Source organism: Natrix helvetica (assembly GCF_964273705.1).
Source record: "Natrix helvetica genome assembly, chromosome: 9".
NCBI lineage: Eukaryota > Metazoa > Chordata > Lepidosauria > Squamata > Natricidae > Natrix > Natrix helvetica.
In genome coordinates, this window is record NC_138560.1 from 18869650 (window position 1) to 18897242 (window position 27593).

General features: G+C 43.9%; 1 protein-coding gene across 5 annotated transcripts in view; it reads left to right on the forward strand.

Moving 5' to 3' along the window:
- The window catches only part of COL8A2 (collagen type VIII alpha 2 chain), a 249830-nt gene that overhangs the window by 186295 nt on the left and 35942 nt on the right, over window positions 1-27593 (forward strand). For 4 of the 5 annotated variants that reach the window (XM_081962033.1, XM_081962032.1, XM_081962037.1 and 1 more), the window contains exons 2-3: window positions 9035-9159; window positions 12578-12708. The gene's annotated coding sequence lies outside the window, so the exon portion shown is untranslated. Of the gene's footprint in view, window positions 1-9034; window positions 9160-12577; window positions 12709-24276; window positions 24306-27593 lie in introns of those variants that run through there. The other variant, XM_081962036.1, reaches the window with a different exon arrangement.

The following is a 27593-nucleotide window of genomic DNA, read 5'->3' on the forward strand; positions in this document are numbered from 1 at the left end:
TATTCGAAGAGGGAGGGAAAAAAAGGTCCTTTTATGGCAAAATTAGGAAAATAAGGTCCTTTTATGGCAAAATTAATGAAGAGAGATGGATTGAAACACTTAAGAAGAAATGTTTCCCCCTGCACTCCCAGTCTGATTTGTATTCTTCACAAAACATCTCCTGTCAAAGCAGGTAGAGCCCTCTAAGAAGCTGAAGGCAACTCAAGAACTTGCCTCCAGAGGTTTTCAGGAAGAGATGGAATAGCCATTTGTCTAACCTGTAGGGTTTCCTGTTTGAGCAGGGGTTGGATTGACCAGTTTGAGCAGGGGTTGGATTAGAAGATCTCCAAGGTCAGTTTCAACTTTATTACCATATTTTTCGGAGTATAAGATGCACCAAGGTTTTGAAGAGGCAAATTAAAAAAAAATTTTTTTTGCACTCTACAAACCTTCCCAAAACAGACTTTTTTTCAAGAAAAGGGCATGAATATCCCTTAGGAGGCTTGTAGAGTGTTCCGGGGGGGGGGGGGGATGACAAAAATGAGCAAAAAACGGCCCTTTTTTTCACGAAAACGGGCTGGTTTTTGTAAAAAAAAGGGCATTAGGAAGCTTATAGAGTGCTCCTAGGGGCTGGGTGGGGGCAAAATTGAGCAACAAACGGCCCATTTTTCGTTCATTTTTGCCCTCCCCAGCCCCCAGGAGTTCTCTGAAAACTTCCTACAAGCCATGCACGGCCATTTTGGTGAAGGGGGCAGGGTTTCAGGAGGGGAAAAAAAGGCTGTATTCAGTGTATAAGACACAGCCAGATTTTCAGCCTCTTTTTTGAGGGAAAAAGGTGTGTGTTATACTCTGAAAAATACAGTATTCTGTTATTCTGCTCCAGTATCCAACACGAAAGTGGTGCCTTCCATCATGTGAAGATCTGGCTACTTAACTTGCAGTCTGATGTCTTCTCCACATATGGGGGCGCAGAAGTGTCCAAAAGAAAGGGTGTGGTTGCTCTTCTGTTTCATAGAAGATTAATGTTTCAAGCAATTTTTTATATATTTGGCAGTGAAATTAAATTTTAGCATGTTTAAGAATTACATAACAAGATTATAAAAAGGTAGAATAATTCAAAACATAAGCAGTAAAAAGGGTCATGAAATATTTTTTTAAAACACTAGTATCATTTTATACTAATAAGGTAACACATAAATAAAACAAAATATAGGAACTTTGGGCACTATCTAACAAAATGAAATTCAATGGTGAAAAGAGTCAGGTTCTACATTTCGGCAAGAAAAACCAAATGCACAGGGACAGTATAGGTGGTACCTTGCTCAACAGTAGTAACTGTGAGAGGGATCTTGGAGTCCTAGTGGACAACCATTTAAATAGGAGCCAGCCGTGTGCAGCAGCTGCCAAAAAAGCCAACACAGTTCTAGGCTGCATCAACAGAGGGATAGAATCAAGATCCCGTGAAGTGTTAATGCCGCTTTATAGTGCCTTGGTAAGGCCACGCTTGGAATACTGCATTCAGTTTTGGTCACCACGATGTAGACAAGATGTTGAGACTGTAGAAAGAGTGCAGAGAAGAGCAACAAAGATGATTAGGGGACTGGAGGCTAAAACATATGAAGAACGGTTGGCTAGAACTGGGCATGGCTAGTTTAATGAAAAGACGGACCAGGGGAGACATGATAGCAGTATTCCAATATCTCAGGGGTTGCCACAAAAAAGAGGGAGTCAAACTATTCTCCAAAGCACTTGAGGGCAGAACAAGAAGCAATGGGTGGAAACTAATAAAGGAGAGAAGCAACTTAGAACAGGAGAAATTTCCTGACAGTTAGAACAATTAATCAGTGGAACAGAAGTTGCCTCCGGAGGTTGTGAATGCCCCAACACTGGAAGCCTTTAAGAAGATGTTGGATAGCCATTTGTCTGAAACGGTATAGGGTTTCATGCCTAGGCAGGGGGTTGGACTAGAGGACCTCCAGGGTCCCTTCCAACTCTGCTATTGTATTGTATTGTAAAAACTAAACCAAGTAGAAAAAGATCAAAAAGACAAAAAAACCCTCAAATATATAATATACAATATTTAATATAAATATATAATTAAATATACTAAATATTTAAGATATGTTAGGTAGTTGTCACTGCTTATAAAATATGCCACCTAATACTATATTATAATAAAATCTAGTATTATCTCTACTGTAGCTACAGAAGAGTGAGTCCCTGTGGATTTTACTCATCTAGTCGTTGCCCACTATAGGGGGCGGTGCTCATCTCCGTTTCAAGGACATCTCTGTCCAAAGATATTTCTGTGGTCATGTAGCCAGAATGACACCAGGGAGCACTCTTACCTTTCCACTGTAATGGTACCTATTTATCTACTCACATTTGCATGCTTTCAAACTGCTAGGTTAACAGCAGCTGGCAAGGGCAGGAGCTCACCCCTTTCTTTGGAGCTCAGGTCTCAAACGTGGGCTGCTGGCTTTCCAGCCGAGAAGCCCAGCATCTTAACCACTGTGCCATCATTCCATCACTATAGTGTAGCAAGAGCTATCTATAAATGCCACTGAATTATTATAAAATATCATGAAATCCATATTAATGAAGAATGAATTGCTTCATTCTCTGATTAGTTGAAAATACCCAATTTATATTCGTTTAATAATAGTTTAAACTATTATGTAAAGTAAAAAGTTGAGGTATGATGTTAATGCCTTATTCTACTGCACTGAAGCGAGTGATAAGTCAATGCCTTTCCTCCTTTTCTTTCCCCCATTTTTCTCTTAACTTTTCCCTTCCCTATTTTTCCTATTATTTACTTTTGTATTTTCTTTGTATGCTACATTATAAACTAATAAAAAAACTAAAAAACAAAACAAAACAAAATATATCCAAAATGGATAAATTACCCATCTCAAAGAACCTATCCTTAATGTCTGGAATTATATATCATTTATCCAGTTTCTCTCTTTGCCACCTTCCATGCCTGATACAATTATAATTCCTCAAACAAATTCCAGAGTTTTGGGATACAATTCAACATTATATTAGCATCGTTTAGGGACTTCATCATGCAACTATTTATGTCCCTTTAAATACTGTTCCAAAAGTATACCCGCCCGTTATATGGAACCTCAAATGTTTAACACAACAAAGAAAATGTGATGTTCATATTTCAGAAGATATTTTTGGGGAAGAGTCAAAAGTCTTGGCTGCAGCTCCTCCCAAGGGTCTACCAATTGCTAATGATTATTTTGTCAGGAGAAGAAGACAATATGTGTAGTCATTGAATTAATTAAGATTTATGAAGCATATAGAGGAATAATTAAATAATTGTACATAATTTTATTCCCCACTTTTACAATTATTTCAGATCAATATGTAACTGGGATTAAATGAAATTACATTCCCTCCTGATCCTGTCACTTTTTGGCTAACTTCACTAGTATGAGAAGTCTACTTAAAAACCCAACTCAAGTCAAAATACATTTTTGGATGATTTAATTGTATCAAATCCGTCAGTACCAATTTAATTTTTTTAAGAACTTGCAGCCATCAATTGATGTGGGAGTTCAAACTTTGGGGGCAAATCCAGTGCATTTTCTGCTTATGGAATATCAGATCATTTGTCCGACATGCCTCCATCAATAACCAAGAAAGAAAACTCCCAACTCCATTGTTCGTGGAATTAAAATACTTTTACTGTTATGAAAAGATAGCAGCGAAAGTAAAGCAAGATCTGAGCCAGAAAGGCTTGAACAAGTTCATGTCAAATGATAACCCAACCCCCTCCCTCCAACGACCCCACCCCAGTGTCCAATCTGCAACTCCCTTAGGTGTCATGTGGTTGCATCTCCAAAAGGCATCATCATGTTGGTAGGCAGGACGGTTGCCTTGACCAGGTCCAAACACCGGCCACCAGCATGCGCAGAAGATGGTAAGAAGAAAACTCCCTTTTCCATATCACCTCCTGTACCATTTTTTCCCATCCCAAATACCATGCCCCCACCCTCCCCGTTTCTATGGCAGCCGATAGCAAGTAAGCGAAGCAGAGGCTGACATCATTGATATAAAAAAAAAATCTCTTTCTGGACCAGAATTGTAACTCAAAGGTGCTTTTTCAAAAGGCAACTGGACTTTTTTTCAAGACGTTTCGCTTCTCATCCAAGAAGCAACTTCAGCTCAAACTGAAGATGCTTCTTGGATGAGAACCGAAATGTCTCCCAAGAGGAAAAAAAATGCAGAAAGTTCAGTTGTGTTTTGAAAAAGCCCCACTGGGACAACTATAACGTGGATGACTAAAAATCTCCATAGATGATTAGAGCTGTGATTACTTAGGGGTCCTTGGTGCTCTCTCAATGAGCTTGTTTCTTGCAGATGTTTCATTACCTTAAGTAGGTAACATCATCAGTGCTCTCCTTACCAGCACTATGTTACCTGATTAGGGTAATGAAACGTCTGCAATAAGACAACCAAGCTCGGAGAGCACCAAGGACCCCAAGGACCCCTCATCTCAACCCTGAACTACAAATATTCCCCTTTCTTGATATTCTGAGTTTCCTCCTTTGACCAGATTCAGAATTCATTTCTTAGGTTTACAGTCTATCATTCTTCTATCCTTGTGTTGAAAACATCTTCCAGACCATGATTAAAAGCAGCATTGACCACCCAAAATTTTATGAAGCTTCACAAGATTGCTTATTTTTAGGACTGTCTGCGGCTACAGGTAGTCTTGATGTCAGTGTTCCAAATATCATGCAGAATTAAACCAGAGTCCAAGGCAGAGCTATTCTTAAAATTCCAATTTAATAAGACAGACATGTTGGCAACAAACTGTGGAATCCCAAATCTGAAAACTTCCTGGGATTCCACCCAGTTGGAAGTTCATGATCGTTTCCCCACACCCATAAATCCATCACATGGTTCAATCTTCTTCGGCCATGCTGGCATCTCCACCCAGCTGGTTCCGGTCAGGTGCAGAGATGCAGAGACAAAAGATGACCTTGGCTTCTAGAAAGGAATGACAACAACACATTCCACAACTCTACTCCTTTCTATTCCCCCTCCCAATTACTACACTAATGAAACAGCATAGTGAAATAATAGAAAGTGTGGCAGGCCAAAGATCCTAAAAGGAACATAACTATAGGCCTGACACTTAACTTATGACTGGTTGCTTATTGATCATTCAGAATTCTGATGGACTTGCCTGGGGGTACTTAAGACCCAGATTTGAAATTCTGATGGTCACCTCCCCTGGTCAAATATCTGCACTTGGGGCACTCAGTAACCAGACCATATTTATGGCTGTTTACAGCATCTCACGATTTCTTGATTGGTTTTTATGTCTGTTTTGCCAAAAATGGAACCTTACTTCTAGTTTTCAGCAAAACAATACCCTGTTTCCCCCAAAATAAGACTTCCCCAGATAATAAGCCTAATCAGGCTTTTGAGCACATGCACTAAAATAAGCCCTCCCCAAAAAATAAGCCCTCCCCGAAAATATTGCAACACAGCAGCAGCCATGAGGAGACCACACTTGCCGCCGCCTGCACCTCAAAAATAATAAGACTTCCCCCAAAATAAGACCAAGTGCTTATTTTGGGGGCTAAAAGGAAATAAGACCCTATTTTATTTTCAGGGAAACATGGTACCCATAGAGAGCTATTGGCATCCATAGCAAACTATGTCCATGGTGAACCACAGAAAAGATTGTAAAATTGGGTCACTCACATGACCGGCCCCCTTTCCAACGATCATGAGTTATGGCCATGGTGAATAGGCTCCATTACAGTTGTATTTCAAGAAGTCCCTGGACTGTGGGAGACCTTGCCTGTTCATAAAACAGCTACCAAAGTAGACTTAACCCATCACAAAGCAGCTGTTCAACCAGATGTTGAGTTGATGAGTTTCTTCCCCGATCTCCTCTCTATTTCCCAATGGTGAACAACTCCAATTTTTTGTATTTATATCAGGGGGTATACTTCATGAGCCTTGAGACTGTACATGCCCTGTGTTATGGCCTGCCAGCGGCCAGTGGAGCTGGCAGCAGATTCAGACAGTGAGGAGGATGGGGAGGAACATGGGGCAGTCCTGGAGTCCAGGGAAGGCTCTGATGAGAGCTCTGTGTTGGAGGCAGAGAGGGGGCCAGAACCATATGCCAGTTATCAGCTGCCTTCAGAGTCAGACATCAGTGAGGCAGACAAACAGCTGGAGCCTGTTCCCAGTGTGCGCATGCACAGAGTGGCCAGACGAAGGGAACAGCTAAAGAACGGGTCTACTTGGGAGTAAGGCCACAGGTGGATGATGAATGGCCCCTCCCAGAGAAGATAAAAGAGGAGCGAAAGGGGAATGGAGTTTGCAGGAGACAATTAGTTTGCTTAATTGGTTCATGACTCTCCAAGGCCCCTTACCAAGTTTTGAAGATGTCAGCCTGGCAGCTTTCCAAGCCAGATAAGGTCTGTGACTATAAATCTTCCCTTTAAAGACTTTGACGGACATGAATGAGGAGAATTCAAAACAAATTAATAAAAGGGGTTTTTGTTGGGACAAGGAGTTTGTTTCATGCTCTTGGGAAGCCTCGGTCAGAACACTCTGGTAGAAAATGCTGTAGGATCAAATCTTCTACTGTGGAGGTTTAGCAAGAATAATATGATAAACCATTTTTTTCTTCTTCTTGTGACAGTAGTTGAGGATCTGATAGCCAGACACGTGCTTGTTTCTGGACATCAATTCTTCTCTGCAGTCCATAATACCAGGCATACCTGCCAAAGCTTTAATATTCCACAGAGGTTCCAGGTGAAGGAATTGGTTAGCACATTCCCATTTCACAGGGATATGCTGGGTTTGGTCTCGTAAGATGTTGCCTAGTTACTCTGTGTGGTACCAGCCAAAACCACAGAAACTTTAATGTACTGTGGCATTTTCTGGAAAGTTTTGACTTAAACATTGCTGAGAGTTTGTCTTTGAAAATGCCACGAGCAACGGAAAGAGGGGAGAAAAGGAATTTTTCAAAACGGAGATGGTTTCCAGAATCACTAAGAGAGCAAGAAATATCTTACGTCTTCTCTTTCAACATTTGGGATACAGTTTATGCAGAAATTGGGGTATTTATTTATTTGTTAAACGTATCAGTGGTGGGATTCAATTTTTTTTTACTATCGGTTCTGTGGGCATGGCTTGGTGGGCATGGCAGGGGAAGGATACTGTAAAATCCCCATTCCCTCCCCACCCCAGGGGAAGGATAGTGTAAAATCTCCATTCACTCCCCACTCCAGGGAAAGGTTCCTGTAAAATCCCCATTCCCTCCCCACTCCAGGGGAAGGATACTGTAAAATCTCCATTCCCTCCCCACTCCAGGGGAAGGATGTTGCAAAATCTCCTTTTCCTCCTGATCAGCTGGGGCTCGGGAGACAGAGAATAGATGGGGGCGGGGCCAGTCAGAGGTTGCATTTACCGGTTCTCCGAACTACTCAAAATTTTTACTACCGGTTCTCCAGAACTTGTCAGAACCTGCTGAATACCACTTCTGAAATGCGTATGGTGCTTATCTCACTACCCAAAGTGACTCTAGTTTAGACCTTCTTGTCAATAACAAAAGCATCTGGTATCCTTCAGATGTTGGTCGACCAGTGCTATGACTGCTGGCAAATGTGGGCCAAAAATTTTCTGGCTGGGAATCATGGTGAGCTTTAGTTCAAGTGCAGTCTTTTGGTTAGAGAAAACTGCTGGAAGTGATTGTAGTGGTAATGATGTAAAATTGCTTTTTGGATAATTTCAGAATTGTTGCTGGTCCACCCAACAGAATTAATAGCAAGCAAGAAAGAACAGACTGTTTCATTTGTTCCATCAGATGTTTTAGCAGTTTTCTCATACTATTGAAATTGGCCAAAAAGTGACAGGACGAGGAGGGAATGTGACTTCACTTAATTCCAATCAAATATAAATGTGAAATAATTATAATCGTGGAGGATATAATTATGTATAATTAATGAATACAATGTCTTTGAATGTTGTGTTCTTTTGCTGACCTATGAATAATTAGCATTTGGTAGACCCTTGGGAGGAATCTGGAGGCTGCAGCCAAGACGTCTGAGGGCCCCATTTAGTCCTGAGGTCTTGGGGTAGACACTACTTGTTGTTGTTAGTTGCAAAGTCATTTCTGACCCATCGTGACCCCATGGACAACATTCCTCCAGGCCTTCCTGTCCTCTACCATCCTCTGGAGTCCATTTAAGTTCACGCCGACTGCTTCGGTGACTCCATCCAGCCACCTCATTCTCTGTCGTCCCCTTCTTCTTTTGCCCTTAATCGTTCCCAGCATGAGGCTCTTCTCCAGGGAGTCCTTCCTTCTCATTAGGTGGCCAAAGCATTTGAGTTTCCTCTTCAGGATCTGGCCTTCTAAAGAGCAGTCAGGATTGTTCCCCTCTAGGACTGACCGGTTTGATCGCCTTGCAGTCCAAGGGACTCGCAGGAATCTTCTCCTGCACCAGAGTTCAAAGGCCTCCATTCTTTGGCACTCAGCCTTCCTTACGGTCCAACCTTCACAGTCTAAACTCTGGACTAGATCATTTTGGAAATCTTCTCCCATGCTGATTCCCATGATGTGTCTTCCTTGCCTCTTTACCTGGAGGGACTGGAGTGGGGAGGGAATGGAGGTTTTACACTACAGTATCCTTCCCCTGCCATGCCCACCAAGCCACACCCACAGAACCAGTAGTAAAAAAAAAAATGAAATCCACTACTGTGGATTGGTTGTTTTCTTGCAGACATTTTATTATCCAAACTAGGTAACATCATCAGTGCTAGAAGGGAACGGAGTTTGTGGAGTGGTGGAGAAGGAGAAGGAGGACTGTAGCAGCACCAGCACTGATAATGTTACCTTGATGGATAATGAAATGTCTGCAAGAAAACAGCAAAGCTCAGAGAGCACCAAGGACCCCACAGTTCAACCCTGAGCTACAAATATTCTCCTTTATTGTCACATTTGCTCAAATTCTAGCCACTTTACACTTTTTTGACGTCTCCATTTCTCTCTCCTTCTTCCTTTTTCACGCAGCCTGCCAGAAAATGTCTGAGTCAATTTGGTTGCAGAGAACAGCAGGAAATTAGACTAAGGCCCCTAGGTGGGTCTCCTCTGCTTCTGCTCCTCAAATCAGAACTGCTGAGTATTTCAAGTAACAAGTAAGTAGGTTTGCTGTACTCCTGTGAGTTTGCTGACACTACAACCAGTGTCCGTTACAAGTTGTTTTCACAGCTGCCAGACAATAACAGAAAGTTCGCCAAGTTAAGAGAATCTCTTTTAAGAGATTCAAGGCCATCAGACAGTGTCAGATATTTTTGAGTCTTCCAAAGCAGCAAATTCATACATTGGGCAGTAAGATTTGGTGAAATGGAAGTCACTTATCTATATTAGGATCTATCACATAGAAACCCAATACCCTGATAAGGAAGAAATGTTTCTTGCAGGGATGTCTACAAGGCACAGCAGCTTTTTAGTTAGCATATATATTTAGTTAGCTATATTTATGCTATTTAGAAAGGGACGCGGTGGCTCAGTGGCTAAGATGCTGAGCTTGTCGATTGATAGGTCGGCAGTTTGGTGGTTCAAATCCCTAGCTCCGCATAATGGAGTGAGCTCCTGTTACTTCTCCCAGCTTCTGCCAGCCTAGCAGTTCGAAAGCATGTAAAAATGCAAGTAGAAAAATAGGAACCACCTTTGGTGGGAAGGTAACAATGTTCCGTGCACCTTGGGTGTTTAGTCATGCTAACCACATGACCACCGAGACATCTTCGGACAGCTCTGGCTCTTTGGCTTTGAAACGGAGATGAGCATCCCTGGAGTTGGGAACGACTAGCACATATGTGCGAGGGGAACCTTTACCCATACCTATGCTATTCAGATTGATCCATGTCTTAGGAATCAGATATTGATTGCATTGTCCAGTTCAGGATCCCAGTATTATTGACTTCACCATTGTCCGTCCTGGCTAAATTCAGATCAGAAATATCTGGTGTTGGTTATTTTCGGGTGGCTTTCACCAAATACATCATCTTGGTCATTATAAGGACTTGTGTATTTTGTGATCAAATGTAGCTTTCTGGTATATCTTGGTGGTGTTTGCATCAAGGAGAACAAATAGTTCACAGTTTAACAATCGTCTATTCTCCATTTTTTCCCCAGAGGGGTGTTCTATGCTTTTTTCAATCCCCGTTTTGCTTGTTTAAAGTCAAGTTTCCTTGAAGCTGAGTTTGGCCCTTGGTGACTGTCACTGGTGTATTAACCACTAATCAGACTAAGCACGTGGTTAGGGTAGCAGGCCCAAAGGGGGCACCACAAAGTTGAGAAAGAAAAAAAAACAATGAAGATTTTGTACAGTACAGTACATACAAAGGAAGAGGGCACCAGGATTTGTCCGTGCTTAGGGCACCAGTGAGCCTTAATCCGCCACTGGTGACTGTTAAGGACATGTCTTGCTCGCTTTCATTGTAATAGTATAGAAATAGTTCACCACAGATCTCTTCTGGGATGGTTTGATCATCTCCATCCAGCCTCCATTTCTGGATAGGCTCCCATCCAAGCACTAACCAGATCTGATCCTGCTTAGCTTTCTAACCTAGATTGATTCTGTTCTTGTTGAATCTCTCAATCAAAAGCAGACACATTGATCAGCCCTTCTAGATTCTTAATAACAGAATAACAGAGTTGGAAGGGACCTTGGAAGTCTTCTAGTCCAACCCTCTGCTCAAGCAGGAAACTCTATATCACTTCAGGACAAATGGTTGTCCAGTGTCTTCTTAAATACCTCCAATGATGAAACAACTTCACCACTACTGAAGGCAAGCTATTCCACTGGTTAATAGTTCTGACTGTTAGGAAGTTTCTCCTTAATTCCAGGTTGCTTCTCTCTCCTTGATTAGTTTCCATCCATTGTTTCTGGTCCTGTCTTCAGGTGCTTTGGAGAATAGGTTGACCCCTTCTTCTTCATGGTGGATCACTTTCTGCACACAGGTATATTGATGTTACCATTAACAAAATTCATGAAAAACAGAAGTGTCCATAGATAAAACCAGTTTGGTATTGCACAAACCAGAAAGAAGGCTGAGAAAATATCTACAGAGCCCTCATATCCTGGATATAATCTATTCCAGCTGTCCCCCCCACCCCAGGACACTGCTATAGAGCACTGCATGCCAAAACAACTAGACATAAAGATGGTGTCAACTCTGAAGCTAGCGTGAACCGAGGCCATCTTGGAGGCTTCAGTGTTGCCACATTGGTGCTGAGTGATAGGGAAGGAGGAATGGAGATTGCTGGGGTTTTGTAGCCAAAACAAAATAGATTCCCCTGAAAACCAAGGACATTCCCACAGGTGGCTGAAAAGAGGAGGAGTGAATTTCCAAGCAACCGGGCAGCACTTTGATTGGACCATGTGACTGTTAGGGAAAAGGGGAAAAACATTTACTTTTAATTAGGTGAAAACTGCGGGAACCTTTAGAGTTAGTTTTCATCAGCCTGTGCCAATATGATATATCCAATAAACTTGTTCTTTGAGGAAACTCTTGTCTCTGAGTTCTGTTTGCTATGGGTGTATTACTTGGAACCATGACAGATAGTTTTATTCCCCCTCGGGCCATCACTCTGCTGAACATTTAACTCCCATTGCACTGTCTCATTTCTCATCTTCTTATCTTTCCTACTGTCTTCCCCTATTTGTTTCTTATGACTTATCAATTGTTGTTTGTAACTTATGATTGTAATAGTTATGATTGTAACTAAGATTAGGAACCATGAATTGTTACTTGCTGTTTATATGTACACTGAGAGCTTCTGCACCGGAGACAAATTCCTTGTGTGTCCAATCACACATGGCCAATAAAGAATTCTATTCTATTCTATAAAGGCTATAGCTGGTAACATGGTGCCAGTCAGATGCTCTTAGATTGATCAACTCTAGTCAGCGTAGCAACTGGCAAGCGTGATGGCAGTTGTAGTCCAAACTATTTGTTGAGATTTTGTCTCTGGCTTGGAGCTCAGTGGATTTTTCTGAATGTGGTATATTTATATTTGGAATGCTTTCTTGGGAAAAAGTAGAGGCAGCATCCTTGGTCCTTTGGACTAAATTTGAGTGCACATGGAATAATATAAGGAATGCTTTCATTACCATGCTCTGCATGGCCTCAAGAAAAAATTGAAAGGTGACATTAATAAATTTCTCCTGTGAGTGCAGTAGAATGGCATCTAACCCATTATTTTAACCAAGAGTGAAATTCAGCAGGTTTTGACCAGTTCTGGAGAACCAGTTAGCGGAAATTTTCAGTAGTTCAGAGAATCGGCAAATACCACCTCTGGCTGGCCCTGCCTCCTGAGTCCCAGCTGATTGGGAGGGAATGGGGATTTTACAGTACCCTTCCCCTGGAGTGTGGTGGGAATGGGGATTTTACAGTATCCTTCCCCTGCCCTGCCCACCAAGCCACGCCCACAGAACCGTTAGTAAAAAAGATTTAATTTCACCACTGATTTTAACCTCCTGTAAAAGTCTCCCAGAGACTCATAATTCACTGAGGTCTGCCATGTGATGCCTCTTTTTCTCCCTTCTAGGATGATGACTCTGTGGCCTTGGTCTCATGACCTTTAACAGGTTTCCAGAAAGAGCCTTACAGATGCTGTGAAACTCAGCTTCGAGTCTCTGTGAAACATTTGTACGTGAACTTGCTGTACCAAGGCTTCAGGTAAAGCCACTTGCTTAGCTGGTATTTATCAGGAGGACACTTCACTTGGAGGGTTACACGTTTGTGTTTAACTTACAAGAAGTCCAAGCTTGATTTTAGAAAAATGCCATTTATCGAAGTAGAGAGATTAACCGAGATGGTTTGAGCCATTGATCTGACTCTGTGTGAAGCTGGGTTTGATCCTTGTATCTCAGCCATTCTGCAGGTAAAAGGACTGAGAATGTCTACATCTGGGTCAGCAGCAATACAGAAATGGTTTGCTATGGATCTTATTTTGGGTTTTGTTTTTAATTTCCGTGGATTGCTGAATAGCCTGGTCTGATGTAGCCATTTCAGGAGTGAGCTGCTAGGGGTTCACAGGGCTTCGGGAGAACCTCTAGCTAAGATTCTGTGCAGTTTGGAGAACGCCCAAATCCCACTCCTGGCTGGCCTCGCCCACCCTGCCTCTCCCAGGAGTCCTGACGTGGCCCGTTTTGGATACAGGTAAGTGCAGGGTGCGCGCAGAGACTGAAGTTCTACCGGAAGTTCCAGAAGGCTGGAAACAGGCCCATTTCCATTCTCCAGAGGGGCTCTGGAGCCCAGGGAGGGCAATCCCCCTCCACCATGATGCAGGAGGTCAACTAGGCAATGCCCACCATAGCCACGCCCACCCAGCAACCAGGCAGAGAACCCCTTGCTAAAAATTTTGAAGCCCACCCCTGAGCCATTTGCTAAGCCAAACAGCATATATTCCTATTCGTTCATTCGTTCAGACAAGTTTTTCAGTGTAGATCTCAGAAATCCATCACAGCAGTTGGTGTCCAAAATGTCTGTCTGCCTTACGCAGAGTTTGTTTGGCTTTTATACAGTTTTAACAAGCAAAGCAAAAGCAGGGGTAGCAACAGCATCTTATTGGTACATTTTACTTGTCAATCTCCAAGATGATCCCAGCCAGAGTAGAGGCGTCACATATCTAAAGGTTCCTGGTACTACCTGGTTCTAATAAACAGTTGAGGTCATCGGTCACTGAGATCACGGAGACTTGCTGCGCATGTCTGTAGGTCACCTTTACTCTCTACTTACATCTGGTTGTGCTAATTAGGGGAGCTCATAGGTTAAAAGGTAAACAGCTACTGAGATCATGGCAGTTTGCTGCACATGCCTTTATGTAACTTTTCCTCTCATTCCTACATTTCAGTTTCATGAATTTTTTTGAAAAAATATTGCACTGAAAATTTTTGGGGAAATGTGCACGTCCTTTGTGCCCCCGTGTGCTGATAGATTCCTGTTGATGTGCATTTGCTCCTCAGTGCGGGACGATTTTACACAGACACGCAGAACGCTATGTGCATTTTCTGTAGTTTCAAACTACACGGCAAAACCATTTGTAATGCTGAAAACAGAGACGATGTGGTTTCTGTTGGGTGGATAACACAAGTGCCTGTTCAATCACTGAGGGAAAGTTGTTTTTCCTAATCTCATTAGGATCTCAGGGTGATTTCCTTCCCTGTCTCCCAAAAGACATACACCAGGCTCCCCCCAACTCGATTAGAGAATTCTGGCAATGGAAACCAAACCTATCTGGAGAACATTAAGCAAGGAAGCTGAATGGAAAGTTTGTTTGCTGAAGTAAGTGAAGGAATCACTAAAACTCTAGGAAGCAGTGAAAACCCAGCATATTGCAAAGCATAGCATTCATTTCCCAGATCCGTCTTTATTTCAAGGGCATAACTGCAACCTGCATGTACCCCACAGTCATTGCAAGAAAATTAAAAAATGAGTTTGTCATTTCTCGGGAAATGTTTTGCTTGCCCAAGAAAAGACGGAGGTAGATAGCGATGTAGAAAACAAACTGGGGAACTAGAAGAGCTACAAGGCGACCTTTCTACTCTGTCCTTATCAGTCTTTATTATTATTCTATACCAGGGGTGTCCAAACTTGGGAACTTTAAGACTTGTGGACTTCAACTCCCAGAATTCCCCTGGCTGGGGAATTCTGGGAGTTGAAGTCCACAAGTCTTAAAGTTCCCAAGTTTGGACACCCCTGTTCTATACCCAGCATAGCAGCTCCTTCATGAATATGGGAAGTTCTCCATGGCAGCTACTGCAATCATTTGTCTACTTTTGTTTGTCATGGCCATGACGCCCAAGAGGGCAACATGGCTACATCTGATCATTGTCACCTATTTAACACTACCCAAGGATCATGTTCGGCGGTTCGAATCCCGAGCGATGTGTTACTTGTCCCAGCTTCTGCCAACCTAGCAGTTCGAAAGCATGTAAAAAATGCAAGTAGAAAAATAGGAACCACCTTTGGTGGGAAGGTAGCAGCGTTCTGTGCGCCTTTGGCGTTGAGTCATGCCGGCCACATGGCTACGGAGACGTCTTCGGACAGCGCTGGCTCTTTGGCTTTGAAACGGAGATGAGCTCTGCCCCCAAGAGTCAGGAACGACTGGCACATATATTTGCCTTTACCTAAGATCATGTGTAGCTTAAGGAATTTGAATATCCATGTCTCAGGATAATGTTGCAGGATCCAATCTGGATCTGTCACCGTGACTAGCGGTTTAGTCTTTGCAGCTTTCAAACGTGCTGGAGCCCATCCCCAGGGAACTTCTCTCTAGCAGAGTGTGTGTCTTACTCCACGTAGAGAGATGTCCCCTGGGGATGGGCTCCAGCACAAGTTTGAAAGCTGCAAAGACTAAACCTCTGATTCTGGTGAACGATCCTGATTGGATCCTGCAGCTTAATGAATGCTAGGCACATGGGCAACTATTAGAATAAAACAGCATAGAATAGAATGGAATAGAATAGAATAGAATGGAATGGAATGGAATGGAATGGAATAGAATAGAATAGAATAGAATAGAATAGAATAGAATAATAGAATGGAATGGAATGGAATGGAATAGATTAACAGAATTGGAAGGGACCTTGGAGGTCTTCTAGTCCAACCCCCTCCCTAGGCAGAAAACCCTACACCATTTCAGACAAATGGTTATCTGAAATCTTCTTAAAGACTTCCAGTGTTGGAGCATTCACAACTTCTGGAGGCAAGTTGTTCCACTGATTAATTGTTCTAACTGTCAGGAAATTTCTCCTTAATTCTAAGTTGTTTTTCCCCTTGATTAGTTTCCACCCATTGCTTCTTATTCTATCCTCAGATGCTTTGGAGAATAGCTTGACTGCACATCTTTTATCCTCCTCTTATGCATCTATCCATTTTATATTTGTATATATATATTTTCCATGTAGTAATTTTAATTGTTTTAATTTTGTTCTTTGACATGGACTGTACACCGCCCCGAGTCCCTTTCGGGAGAGGGGGCGGTCTATAAGCGCTAATAAATTGAAATTGAATTGAATTGACTCCCTCTTCTTTGTGGCAGCCCCTGAGATATTGGAACACTGCTATCACATCTCCCCTAGTCCTTCTTTTCATTAAACTAGCCATGCCCAGTTCCTGCAACCGTTCTTCATATGTTTTAGCCTAGTGATTTCTACATATATTTGTAATTCTGGTCTGAGTTACCTTCAGTGACCAGATTCACACATTATACCACACCATGATGTGTTTGCTTTTGGATCAGCCTATTGTGTGCATTCACAACTTCTGGAGGCAAGTTGTTCCATTGATTAATTGTTCTCACTGTCAGGAAATTTCTTCTCAGTTCTAAGTTGCTTTTCTCCTTGATTAGTTTCCACCCATTACTTCTTGTTCTACCCTCAGGTGCTTTGGAGAATAGTCTGATTATTATGACAGGCCACTGCCGTAGCCCTGTAGAAGTTTTGTATATAATTACATGGATTGTGTGCGTAAGTTTTTTTCTCTCGTCTGTTATGTTCTCATCATACACCGAATAAATAAACAGTAATAGCAGTCATTACGGCAGAGTGATGATGGGGCTGGATTAGGAGCAGTTTCCCTCCCTGCCTCCCAGCCATGGAAGCTCCCAGAGTGATTTGGAGCCAAACTCTCTTCCTCAGCCAACGTTTCCTCAGGGGATTATTGTGGTGGAGAAAAATAGGAGGAAGGAACGCTATGGATGCCCTCCTGAACATCTAGGGAAAGCGACAGCCATCTTTTCTCTTCTACTCTTTAGTGACTAACTTCCAGGGGCTGAATAAATGGTTCCCTTTTTGGGGGTGGGGGGAGAAGATAATTGAGGGAGACCTTTTTTCACAGCTCCAGGACTGTAAAATGAAGAGGGTTCTTCTTCTGGTGAGTGTGGGAGGTATATTAAGCCCTGGAAGAACATAGTGGGCTGATGTTCTCCCTAGCTGATCCAGGGAGACCCATGCTCCAAATAATTAACTTGGTAACAGTGGTGGGATTCAAATTTTTAAACTACTGGTTCTGTGGGCGTGGCTTGGGGGCGTGGCAGGGCAAGGATACTGCAAAATCCTCATTCTCTCCCCACCCCACTAACCGGCTTTCCAGCTCCGTTCTCCTGTGCAGGGCAACAAAAGAAGACCCAGCCGATAAGCTGGGACTCGGGAGGCAGAGAATAGATGGGGGCAGGGCCAGCCAGAGGTGGTATTTGCCGGTTCTCCAAACTACTGAAAATTTCCACTACTGGTCAGAACCGGCTGAATACCACCTCGGCTTGGTAAGCCTTGCAGGGGGCCTTCAGCTATAGTGAGCACACCATGAAGATGTTGATCTGAACCATCATGGCAGAAAGGTGTCTCTTTGTATAACAACTAACAAGTATCTTCCTTCTCTGCCCCTTCCCCTCTCCCTTCCCTTTTTACTTTTTCTTCTCTTCCTCCCATTCCTCATTCCCCTCCCTGTCCCCCTCCCCCTGTCCTGACCCTCTCAACATCATCCTCCCTCCCAGCCTGTCCCCAACCCTCACCCTTTCACCCTCACCCTATTCATCTCTCCGCCACCCTAAATCTAACCCAAACTCAGACCCTCACTTACCCCTCTTAAGAGTTGGCTGCAAAAAGAGGGAAGCTTCCCCAGAATCCAGGAGCTCTACTGGAAAGCAGCTTACTTCTAGGAAGGCATCTTCATTCTGATGACTGACATCTGACAGTAACTGACACTTTAGCCTGCAGGGATGAAGTCACAAAGCCATGAGATTTTCCAAGGAGATGACTCGCCCCCCTTATCCACCTATCAAAGGTCACCTGCTCCTCCACCTTTGTGACCTACACCCACGCCACACAAAGGTCTCCAGGAAACTACCAAACCAATCCCTAAAGCTGCCTATATGTCCTTTTTTGCATGGACCGCCTCTTCTAATAGAAGCTCCAGTAACTACTGTATTTTTCGGAGTATAAGACACTCCGAAGTAGAAGACGCACCTAGCTTTTGGGGAGGAAAACAAGGGGGGGAAATCTGCTTCTGCCTCCCAGCAATTTGCTTCCTTGCAACGAACAGCAAACAATACAGACAATATACACTGTTTGTGGTATTACATTTCAGACTATACTTGTACAGATGCTGTTAAAATTGATGTAGCTTTCTGGAAGTATACGTTATTCTCTGCTATTTAAAAGAAGACACAATAGCACTGGGCCTCTTCAGATCAAGCATTTATTTTAAAAAGCTTCTTCATTTTGTTAAGCTGTCTAGAACAACAATAAAGCAGTCTTTAAAAAATAAGTCTAATAATTTGAACATTCTATAGGCATTGATAGTTATTGACTTACCTCCTTGCAGCAAACAGCCTGATTAGCACAAGAAAAAAATCTGCCTCTGCCTTCCAGCAATTTGGAAGGAGCAAATTTCACTTTCAATTTCTCCCGATCATCAGCTGTTTCAGGCTGCAGGGATTGCTATAGTCTATTGCAGCCTTCCCAAGCCCCATTTGCTACAAAGAGATAAATTGCTGGGAGGCTAAGGCCAAAGGGTTAGGGCTACATTCAGTGTATAAATTTTCACCCTCTTTTAGGCAGGAAAAAGGTGCGTCTTATACTCTGAAAAATACGGTACTTCGGCACTGCTGAGAAGTTTAATAGTCTGCTGTTTGCTTTCAGGAGTTGGAAGCAGAGTTGACTGCGTTTAGGATAGCCCTTGAAATAGATTTTCCCCATTTGAAATCAACAGGACTGCGTCCAACAGATCTCACTGGTTTTAGTGGCCCAACTTCGACAAACTTTGAATCCAGCCCACTGTCTGAAAAGACCAATAAATCTTAAACCAAAATCATCCAGCCTGTCCCATTTAGACCCATTGCAATATATATTGTGCATTGTTTTTCTATTTCAGAAAGGGAAATACATCTTTTAAAATTATTACTTTCTTAGAATACTGCATCCAGTTTTGGTTATAAAAAATAGGTTGAGGCTCTAGAAAGTGCAGAATAGAGCAGAGGATTGCCTTGATGACCTTTAGGACAAGGATGTCAAACTCAAGTGCTGACCATCCTGGGAAGATCGCCCTGCGGTGCCTCTGGCAGCCAAACAGGGCACAGGGCAGAGTTGGGTTCCGGAACCTTTTCCAACTGGTGCGGTTGGAACGGGCCCGGCATCACCCACATGGATGTGCAGGGTGCACGCATGCGTTGTACTTGCCTGCGATGCTTCCACAAGCCTCCGTGATGCTCCAGCTGCTTGGCAGAGCATCGCACAGGTGCCGTACTCGCCATGGGTGTGCGTAGAAGCACCAAAGGCTTAAATGACAGGTAAGGTGCTCGGGCAGGTGGGTGGGCCCTCCGCAGCACCGTACCGGAATGGTGCCCGGTGCTCCAGGCAGGCTCCGGTACACCCATACCAGGGTGTACCCCCTGCAATGCACCACCGGCACAGGGGGGTGCATGAGGCCCCCTTGCACCTCATTTTGGCTGGCAGGATGCTGCAGGAGGCCATCCGGGCTACAAATAGGGCATGGGGGACACGTGTGCACCATTTTGGCCAACAGGATGCTACAACAAAATGTCCAGGCTGAAAATGGTTTATATGTGGGTGCTGCAGGAGGCGTCCATATCATCTCCAAACCCACCCAACCCCCAGCCGGCCCATGGAGGAGGAGAATAATGCTGATCTTGCCCTCGAGGAAATCCAGTTTGACACCCCTGCTCTAGTGTCTCTTCCAAGCCAACTCTGTGATTCCATCTCTGAAACTTCCATCAGGAGTCCCAGATAAGTTCCACCTCAAGCAACAAGACTGTTTAAAGAGTCCCCTATTCAACCAAACTTGTCTCTAGTTCGATTGATCAACTTGGAAGAACCAGGGCAAGGATTGGCCATGTTGCTAAGTGCTGGAAGTAGCAATGCTCCTTGTGCATCTCACGAGCTTGGAACCCAGCCAGTTTTTAATCAGACTAAGCTCAAGACAGAGTTGCTGGTTGGTATCCTTCTTTGTTCTGAGTCTTGAGAACTGCGGTTTGGAGCACCTTCCTCCAGGGCAAATGGTTTCAGGTGAGTGCAATTTTCCCGGTACAAGGTCACGGATGGATGTTGAGTTTTATGCTTTCATGCTCAATCATGGAGAAAACTAGCTGGCTCTCAGTCAGATTTTTTTTCTTTCTTTCTCAGTTTAAGAATGACATCACAATACAGTAGCAGGGATCAAAATAAGATCAGGATAAATTATACAAAACAAGGGCTTTTTGTTACCTTGACAGTGATGAAGACATTGTCACGCGCAGTTAATGATGGGAAGAAACAGTCAAGAGACACAAAGCTACTTGCTTTTCCTATAACGCCTCCTCAGTAGTGGGAACCAAAATTTTTTACTACCGGTTCTGTGGGCGTGGTGTGGCTTGGTGGGCGTGGCTTGGCTTGGTGGGCGTGGCAGGGGAAGGATACTACAAAATCCCCATTCCCTCCCGATCAATTGGGACTCGAGAGGCAGAGAATAGATGGGGGCAGGGCCAGTCAGCTTCGCTGGCTGAGGAGTTCTGGGAGTTGAAGTCCATAAGTCTTAAAGTTGCCAAGGTTGGAGTCCCCTGCTATAAAGCTCTCTTTGAATAGGGTGGAGTCAAAGAACAGAAACCCTGGCCCAAAGCAGGTAAAAGACTCAGTTGCATTGGAGGTTTTGTTGTATTGGAGCTCTCCAGGGTGCTGAAGGCCAGCCTGCCTTCACTGCCTGATGGAGGCATCCCTTGAACCCCAACAGTCAAGAAAAATGACTCACAGGGGATCCGAGTTCACGCAAACGCAAACAACAATCCCAGATGACTGCTACTGCTGCCTCTTACGGAGTCATAGAGTTGGAGGGGGGGTCTTAGAGGTCATCTAGTCCAGTCAGTGCAACATCGGAGCATCTCTGACCGATTCCCAACCAGCCTATGTTTTAAAGACCGCTAGCAAAAGGCTACATTGTGCGTAACAGTTAGTCCTCAACTGACAACAGTTTATTGAGTGACCATTCAGAGTTACAACGACACTGAAAGAAAAGTGACGGATGACCGTTGTTCGCACTTACGACCGTTGCCCTGTCCCCAGGGTCACACGATTTACATCGAAGCTTGACAACTGGTTTCATACTTTTGACGCTTGCAGTGTCCCGGGGTCTTGTGATCCTCTTTTGTGAAGTTCTGACAAGCAAAGTCGATGGGGAAGCCAGATTCATTCAACAACGGTGTTCTTAATTTAACAACTGCAGGGATTGACTTAACAGACGTGGCAATAAACATCGTAAAATGGGCCAAAACTTACTTAACCAATGCCTCACTTGGCGACATAAATCCTGCACTCAATTGTGGTCGTAAGTCGAGGACTACCTGCAGTGAGGTACATTTTCTCTCCCAGGCCAGGCATAAGGCAGAGAGATGGCAGTCTGTGACATGTCGTAGCAATGGTTAAATCACTCCTCCTCCTGGCTTCTACTACTCTGCATTTTGACCATTTTTCCTGGCCCTTCAAAGTGTTATTGTTGCTCTCAGAAATATTTGTGAGTGTGTGTAAGTCAAATTCAGGCCTAAGCACCACTGTAAACCCCTCATGCAAACTGCAGTAGAAACAGAAGCAATCATGGTACCTGGAAGAATCTCCTAGAGCCGTGATGGCGAACCTATGGACCTCTCTGTGGGCACGCGCACTGTCACCCCAGTTCAGCCAGCTGGTCATCGGGTTTCCATGGTGCATATGTGCACCGGCCAGCTGGTTGTCAGGTTTCCAAGGCATGCTTATGCGCCGGCCAACTGGTGGGCTGTCAGACTTCTGAATGCGAATAACATCCTAACCATGTAGTACAATGGACTTGCAGGGCCAGCGCAATGTGTAACATGTTCACACTGGTGCAATAGGACTGGGGAGGGGTGGAGTGGGGCGGGCGTGGCCAGCCAGTCCTTGGAACTACTGGTTGGGTGAACCGGATGTAAAATTAACATCCCCTGCATCCTTGGCTATGCTTCTCATCGACTCTAGAACTAAATCTAATAAATAAATCTAATATGATTTATTGGGTTAGGGATTTTCTGTCTTCACTGTGAGTTGTATTATGTTGCGGGGAGGTGTGCACTGAGTGTGCTCAACCAATCTCATTGTACGTATGTTGTGCGCTGACTAATAAATAATTCTGATTCTAATTTCAGCAGTCTGGTGCGCACACAATTTCCAGTTTGGGCACTCTGAGCCTAAAAGATTCACCATCACTGTCCTAGAGAGCTTACAGGCAGTCCTCAATTTATGCCCATAATTAAGCAGACAATTGTGATCGTAAGTTGTCGTGGCTGTTAGTCCACTCAATACAAAAAAAGGCTTATTTTATGACTTTTTTGCAGTGCTCATTAAATGAATGCTATGGGCGAAGCAAATGCTGTGGACATTAAGTGAACCCACTGTTTGCTATGGGAGGGGGGGTGTTTTTTGCTGGAAACTGGAAAGTAAGTGCTGGTTTTCCTGAAAAAAAAATGTAAATCATAATCACGTGACTATGAGACCCTGCATAACAATGTAGATGTGGGCTGATTGCTGATTGCCCCAAATGTAGTCATTGTTCTTATTGAAATGGGCTGAATATATACTTGTCCAACCTGACTGCAGGACTCTATATTTTCCCCAATGGGGTCAAATAGCTCCCCCACCCCCAAGCGCCCTATTTTCGAATGGCATGTAGCGCCCCAAAATCTTGGGCCAGACCCCTGAGATCTCCAAAAGTTTATTACAAAATAGTAGTTTTCGCTGGCAGGTGTGTGTGGGCAGAGGGAATGATTGAATTCCTGATTGGATAAATCAGGGGTGAGCAACCCGCGGCTCTGGAGCCACATGTGGCTCTTTCATCCCTCTGCTGTGGCTCCCTATCGCCAGTTGGCTCCACAATTGATAGGGCTTTTGGTTAGGACAGGTAGAGGAAAAAGAAAGCCACGCAGGAGGAGACTCTACGGTGGGGGAACCAGACTTTCGGTCGGCAGAGGAAAAAGGATGCCACACTAGGAGAAGACTCTATGGTAGGAGACTTCTGGTTGGCTCCAGAATTAAACAGGGAGCTTCCAGTTAGAATCTTTGTGGCTCTTTGAGTGTTTAAGTTTGCCGACCCTTGCATTTAATATGAATGTTCTTGAATGAACAGTTGAATGTGAATGCCTATGGAATTAAATCAAGTTTGTACTAGTTTATTCAAAGGGACACAGTGGCTCAGTGGCTAAGATGCTGAGCTTGTCGATCAGAACGGTCAGTAATTCAGCGGTTCGAATCCCTAGCACCGCATAATGGAGTGAGCTCCCATTACTTCCCTAGCTTCTGCCAACCTAGCAGTTTGAAAGCACGTATAAATGCAAGTAGAAAAATAGGGACCACCTTTGGTGGGAAGGTAACAGCGTTCCATGGACCTTTGGCTGGCCACATGACCACGGAGACGTCTTTGGACAGCGCTGGCTCTTCTGCTTTGAAACGGAGATGAGCCCCACCCCCTAAAGTCAGGAATGGCTAGCACATATGTGCAAAGGGAACCTTTACCTTACTAGTTTATTCAATACTCTGCGATGCAATCCCCGTCTCCTTTCAGAAGCCTGACTTGGAAAAATAATGGCTTTGTAACTGGAGAATTTTATGCAAGATAAATGCTTGGTTAAATATGAATTTGCAATGCCTTATGTATTCTACCAGCTGTTGCCACGATCATTGAAGGATTTTTCTGCACCCATGAGGACTAGACACTTGCTCCTTCCTTTAATAAAAACAACAAAACAAAATAGTGACTTCTTTCTGTGGCTAGAATCCCATTTTGGCTTTTCTGCACTTCTGTATACAGCTCTTTGACTGGGATTAAAAAGTTTACAAGTAGTTTTTGTGTACTGGCAAGAAAACCGAGTGTTCGGAGATTAGACATTTCATTCATCGCTTTCCAACTGCCGTTCCTCGCTCCAGTCCCTGTGAATGGTTCTGGCTGGCTCGACATGCAAAGCACGTGAAGGAAACTCGTCTCAGGGTGAGGCGAAAAACCGTGAATCCGCCACAGTCCGTATGGCGAAACGAAAAAGGTGAAGTGAATGGTTCATGCTGCCCTCATTCGCTTCTAGAGAGCCTCAGGAAAGGCATAAATTGACCCCTTGGTCTTGGGATGGGTCCCGTGGATGCTTTAGAAGGGATGTGTAAGTGGGTGTGTACGTCACACTTTGGCAAAACACAATTGAGAGTGTTCAGGCTGAGCTCAGGACTTTCGGAAAGAAAAGTGGAAGAGACACTGGAACTTGAAGGAACAGGCATTTGAAAGACAGGCAGGTGAGTGAAAGGGGAGCTTCAGGATTGTTTAGGAAGTTGTGTTTCTTTGTGCCTTGATAAAGAGGAAGGCAAAAATAAAAACCACACTTTCTCTTCCAAGATATTATTCCGGGGGTGGGGTGGGTGGGAATCCAAAGTGATCATGGAATTTCCTTCAATTTCCTTGTCCACTGAAGAACCGTCAGGAGGAGGAGTGTTATAATTCGAGGGAGCCTGATTTGGGTCAATATCCTACATGCCTGAGGGTAGAAGTGAGGGAAAGAGACTTGATGTTGGCAGAAGAGGAGGGGAACTCAACTTGTAGGATAAAAGCTACGGTTGAGGGAATGCAAAATCTTGGACTTGTACATCTTCATTGCACGGCTATCGAAAACCGGGCTTGCTAGGGAAATGTCACCTGAGCTGAGGTGATTCTTGATCAGAGGAGACATTGGACATCTGCAGGTTAGGACTCCAAACCTGTGTGAACCCAAAAAAGGGTTGGAAGTAGCTCTGAGAGCCATGTCAAACCTTGTTTCCAGAATGCAGGAGGAAATTGCTAACTCCCTGGGGAGTAAATTAATGAAAGGCATTTGAAATCGATTGACGTGGAAGTTGTATAAAGTCAGTTTCTGGTTTTGTTGTGGTGGTGGTGGTGGTTTGTGTGTGTGTGTATCGGGTGGGTTGCTGCCGGTTTGCTTCACACACACTTTGGGAAACTTTAAAGTTGCCTGTAAACTGTTCTGCGCATGCGCATGCGCAGCATATTAAGAAATGGCTAAAAAAACATTCTGGCAAAGGCATGGGCGACTGGGGGACTGGTTCGGGGGCGTGGCCAGCCTGCTGTCCCTACCGGTTCAGTGACCCAGTCCCAATTTCCACTACTGCTTCACCCGAACTAGTGTATCCTCTGGTGTGTGTGTATGTGTATATGTATGGGATGTGGTAGCTCAGTGGCTAAGACACCGAGCTTGTCAATCAGAAGGTCGGCAGTTTAGTGGTTCGAATCCCTAGTGCTGTGTAACGGAGTGAGCTCCTGTGACTTGTCCCAGCTTCTGCCAACCTAGCAGTTGGAAAGCATGTAAAAATGCAAGTAGAAAAATAGGGACCACCTTTGGTGGGAAGGTAACAGCGTTCTGTGAGCCTTTGGCATTTAGTCATGCCAGTCACATGGCCACGGAGACGTCTTCAGACAGTGCTGGCTCTTCAGCTTTGAAACGGAGATGCGCACTGCCCCCTAGAGTCGGGAACTACTAGCACATATGTGCAAGGGGAACCTTTACCTTTACTATATGTATATATGTATTGATTGAAGTTGTGTGGAGGACAATAAAGTAAAGTACTTCATCCAGCTGTCCTTTAATGAAGTCTTGCAAGATTAATGGGAATGGATGGAGCTTTAATAACAGCCCTGCTTTTTCTTGTGGTCATCCAAGTCCTTTGTATAATAGCCCTTTTTAATTCTGGGAATTTTATGGGAGCTTCAGATCTGGTCATTGCTTATAACTCTTCTCTGTTTCTCCTCCTCCTTCGTCCTCCCTCCATTATTAAGGAGGATAATAACATCATTAAATTGCTAGCCCTGTTTGGAAGAGCTGCAGGAATTCATTCTCTGAAGAGCAATTTTTGTCAGCACCAATTTACTGGGATTGGCAGAGGAAAGGTAAAATGCAAAAAGGCTTTTGGCTTCTTTGCTGGAAAACATAATTTCTCCTTTCTTGGTGGCCAGCATAGGGATATTAAACAGAAAGGCTTAGCTCTTAGCTCTTTTTGAAGAGAAAGACGACTCGGCTTTTGCAGAAACTGATATGTTTATTTTACTTTTAGCCACTAGGAGAGAGATTGACCCAGATGTCTTAAAGTATAACTTGGGAGTATTGGGGGTGTCCCAGGAGTGGTTCTTATACTGGTCGGTACTGGTTTGTTTCACTCACATGTGTGCCCACCATATGTTGCTGGCACATGCACAGTTGACTAAATATTGTTTTGTGCATGCGCAGAAACATGCCGGCAACGACATAAGAGATCGGGGAACCAGTTCAGGGGCATGGCAAGCCTGAGTTGCTGCTGGTTCTGTGACCCAGGCCACAATTCCACTACCAGTTTGGCCAAACCGGGCCGAACCGGGAGCAACCCACTACTGGAGTGTCCTTAGAAAACATTCTCAGTTTAGTCTTTCTGGGACAAAATGCTCTGAGGTGGTCTTTCTCAACCTTGGCAATTTTAACGTACGTGGACTCCAAGTTCCAGAATTGACCAGCCAACTCTCAATTCTGGGTAATGGAAGTCCACATATACTAATGTTGCCAAGGATGAGAAACAGGGCTCTAGGGGTCATTTTGTATGGTTCTTTATGCCAATTCAGACTTGGGACAAATCCTACCTACCAAAAACTGAAGTTTGTTGGTTTGGTTAGGTTTTTCTTTCTTTTTTTCTTTTTTTTCTTTTTTGGCTCTGTACCAGTTGATTTTGAAGAGACGCAGGGGCTCAGCTGCTTAATGATGCAAGAGAGGAGCTCAGCTACAAAATTTAGAATTTAGAATAGCAGAGTTGGAAGGGACCTTGGAGGTTTTCTAGTCCAATCCCCTGCTTAGGCAGGAAAACCTACACCACTTCAGACAAATGGTTATCAAATATCCAGCTCCGGAGGTTTGAGTCCTAGCTCTGCATGAGAGTGTAAGCTCCTGTCACCCGCCTCAGCTTCTGTCCACCTAACAGTTCGAAAGCATGTTCTATGCAAGTAGATAGATAGGTACCACTTTGGTGAGGAGACGACCTGGTTCTCTTTGCAGGCAGTTAGATTTCTGATAGATCCAAACCTTCCCAGTTACAGTGCCTGTTTGTGAGGCAGCTCCAGGAAGGGAGGGGGCCTTGGGCCTCAGATTTGTCTGGTCGACAGAAAATGCAACATACCCAACCCAAACAAAACATGAGAATGGGCTAGGTGCCAATAACTTTGTTTTCTTTCTTTTTCTGTGAAGGGCAATGGGAAGATTTTTGTTGCTACCGGATCTACGGTAGTTCAGAAAGTAGGACACTGATTGGATGTTTGTTTATTGCATTCCAACCAAACTGTTCACTAAGGCTGCATTACTATTAGTCTTCTCATCATTCCTATCACCCATCCCCTCCCACTGATGACTGCATGACTGTAACTTTGTTGCTTATATCCTTATGATTTATATCGATATTGATTGTTTCCTAATTGCTTATTTGTCCCCTATGACTATCATTAAGTGTTGTATCTTATGATTCTTGATGAATGTATCTTGTCTTCTAATGTACACTGAGAGCATATGCACCAAAGAC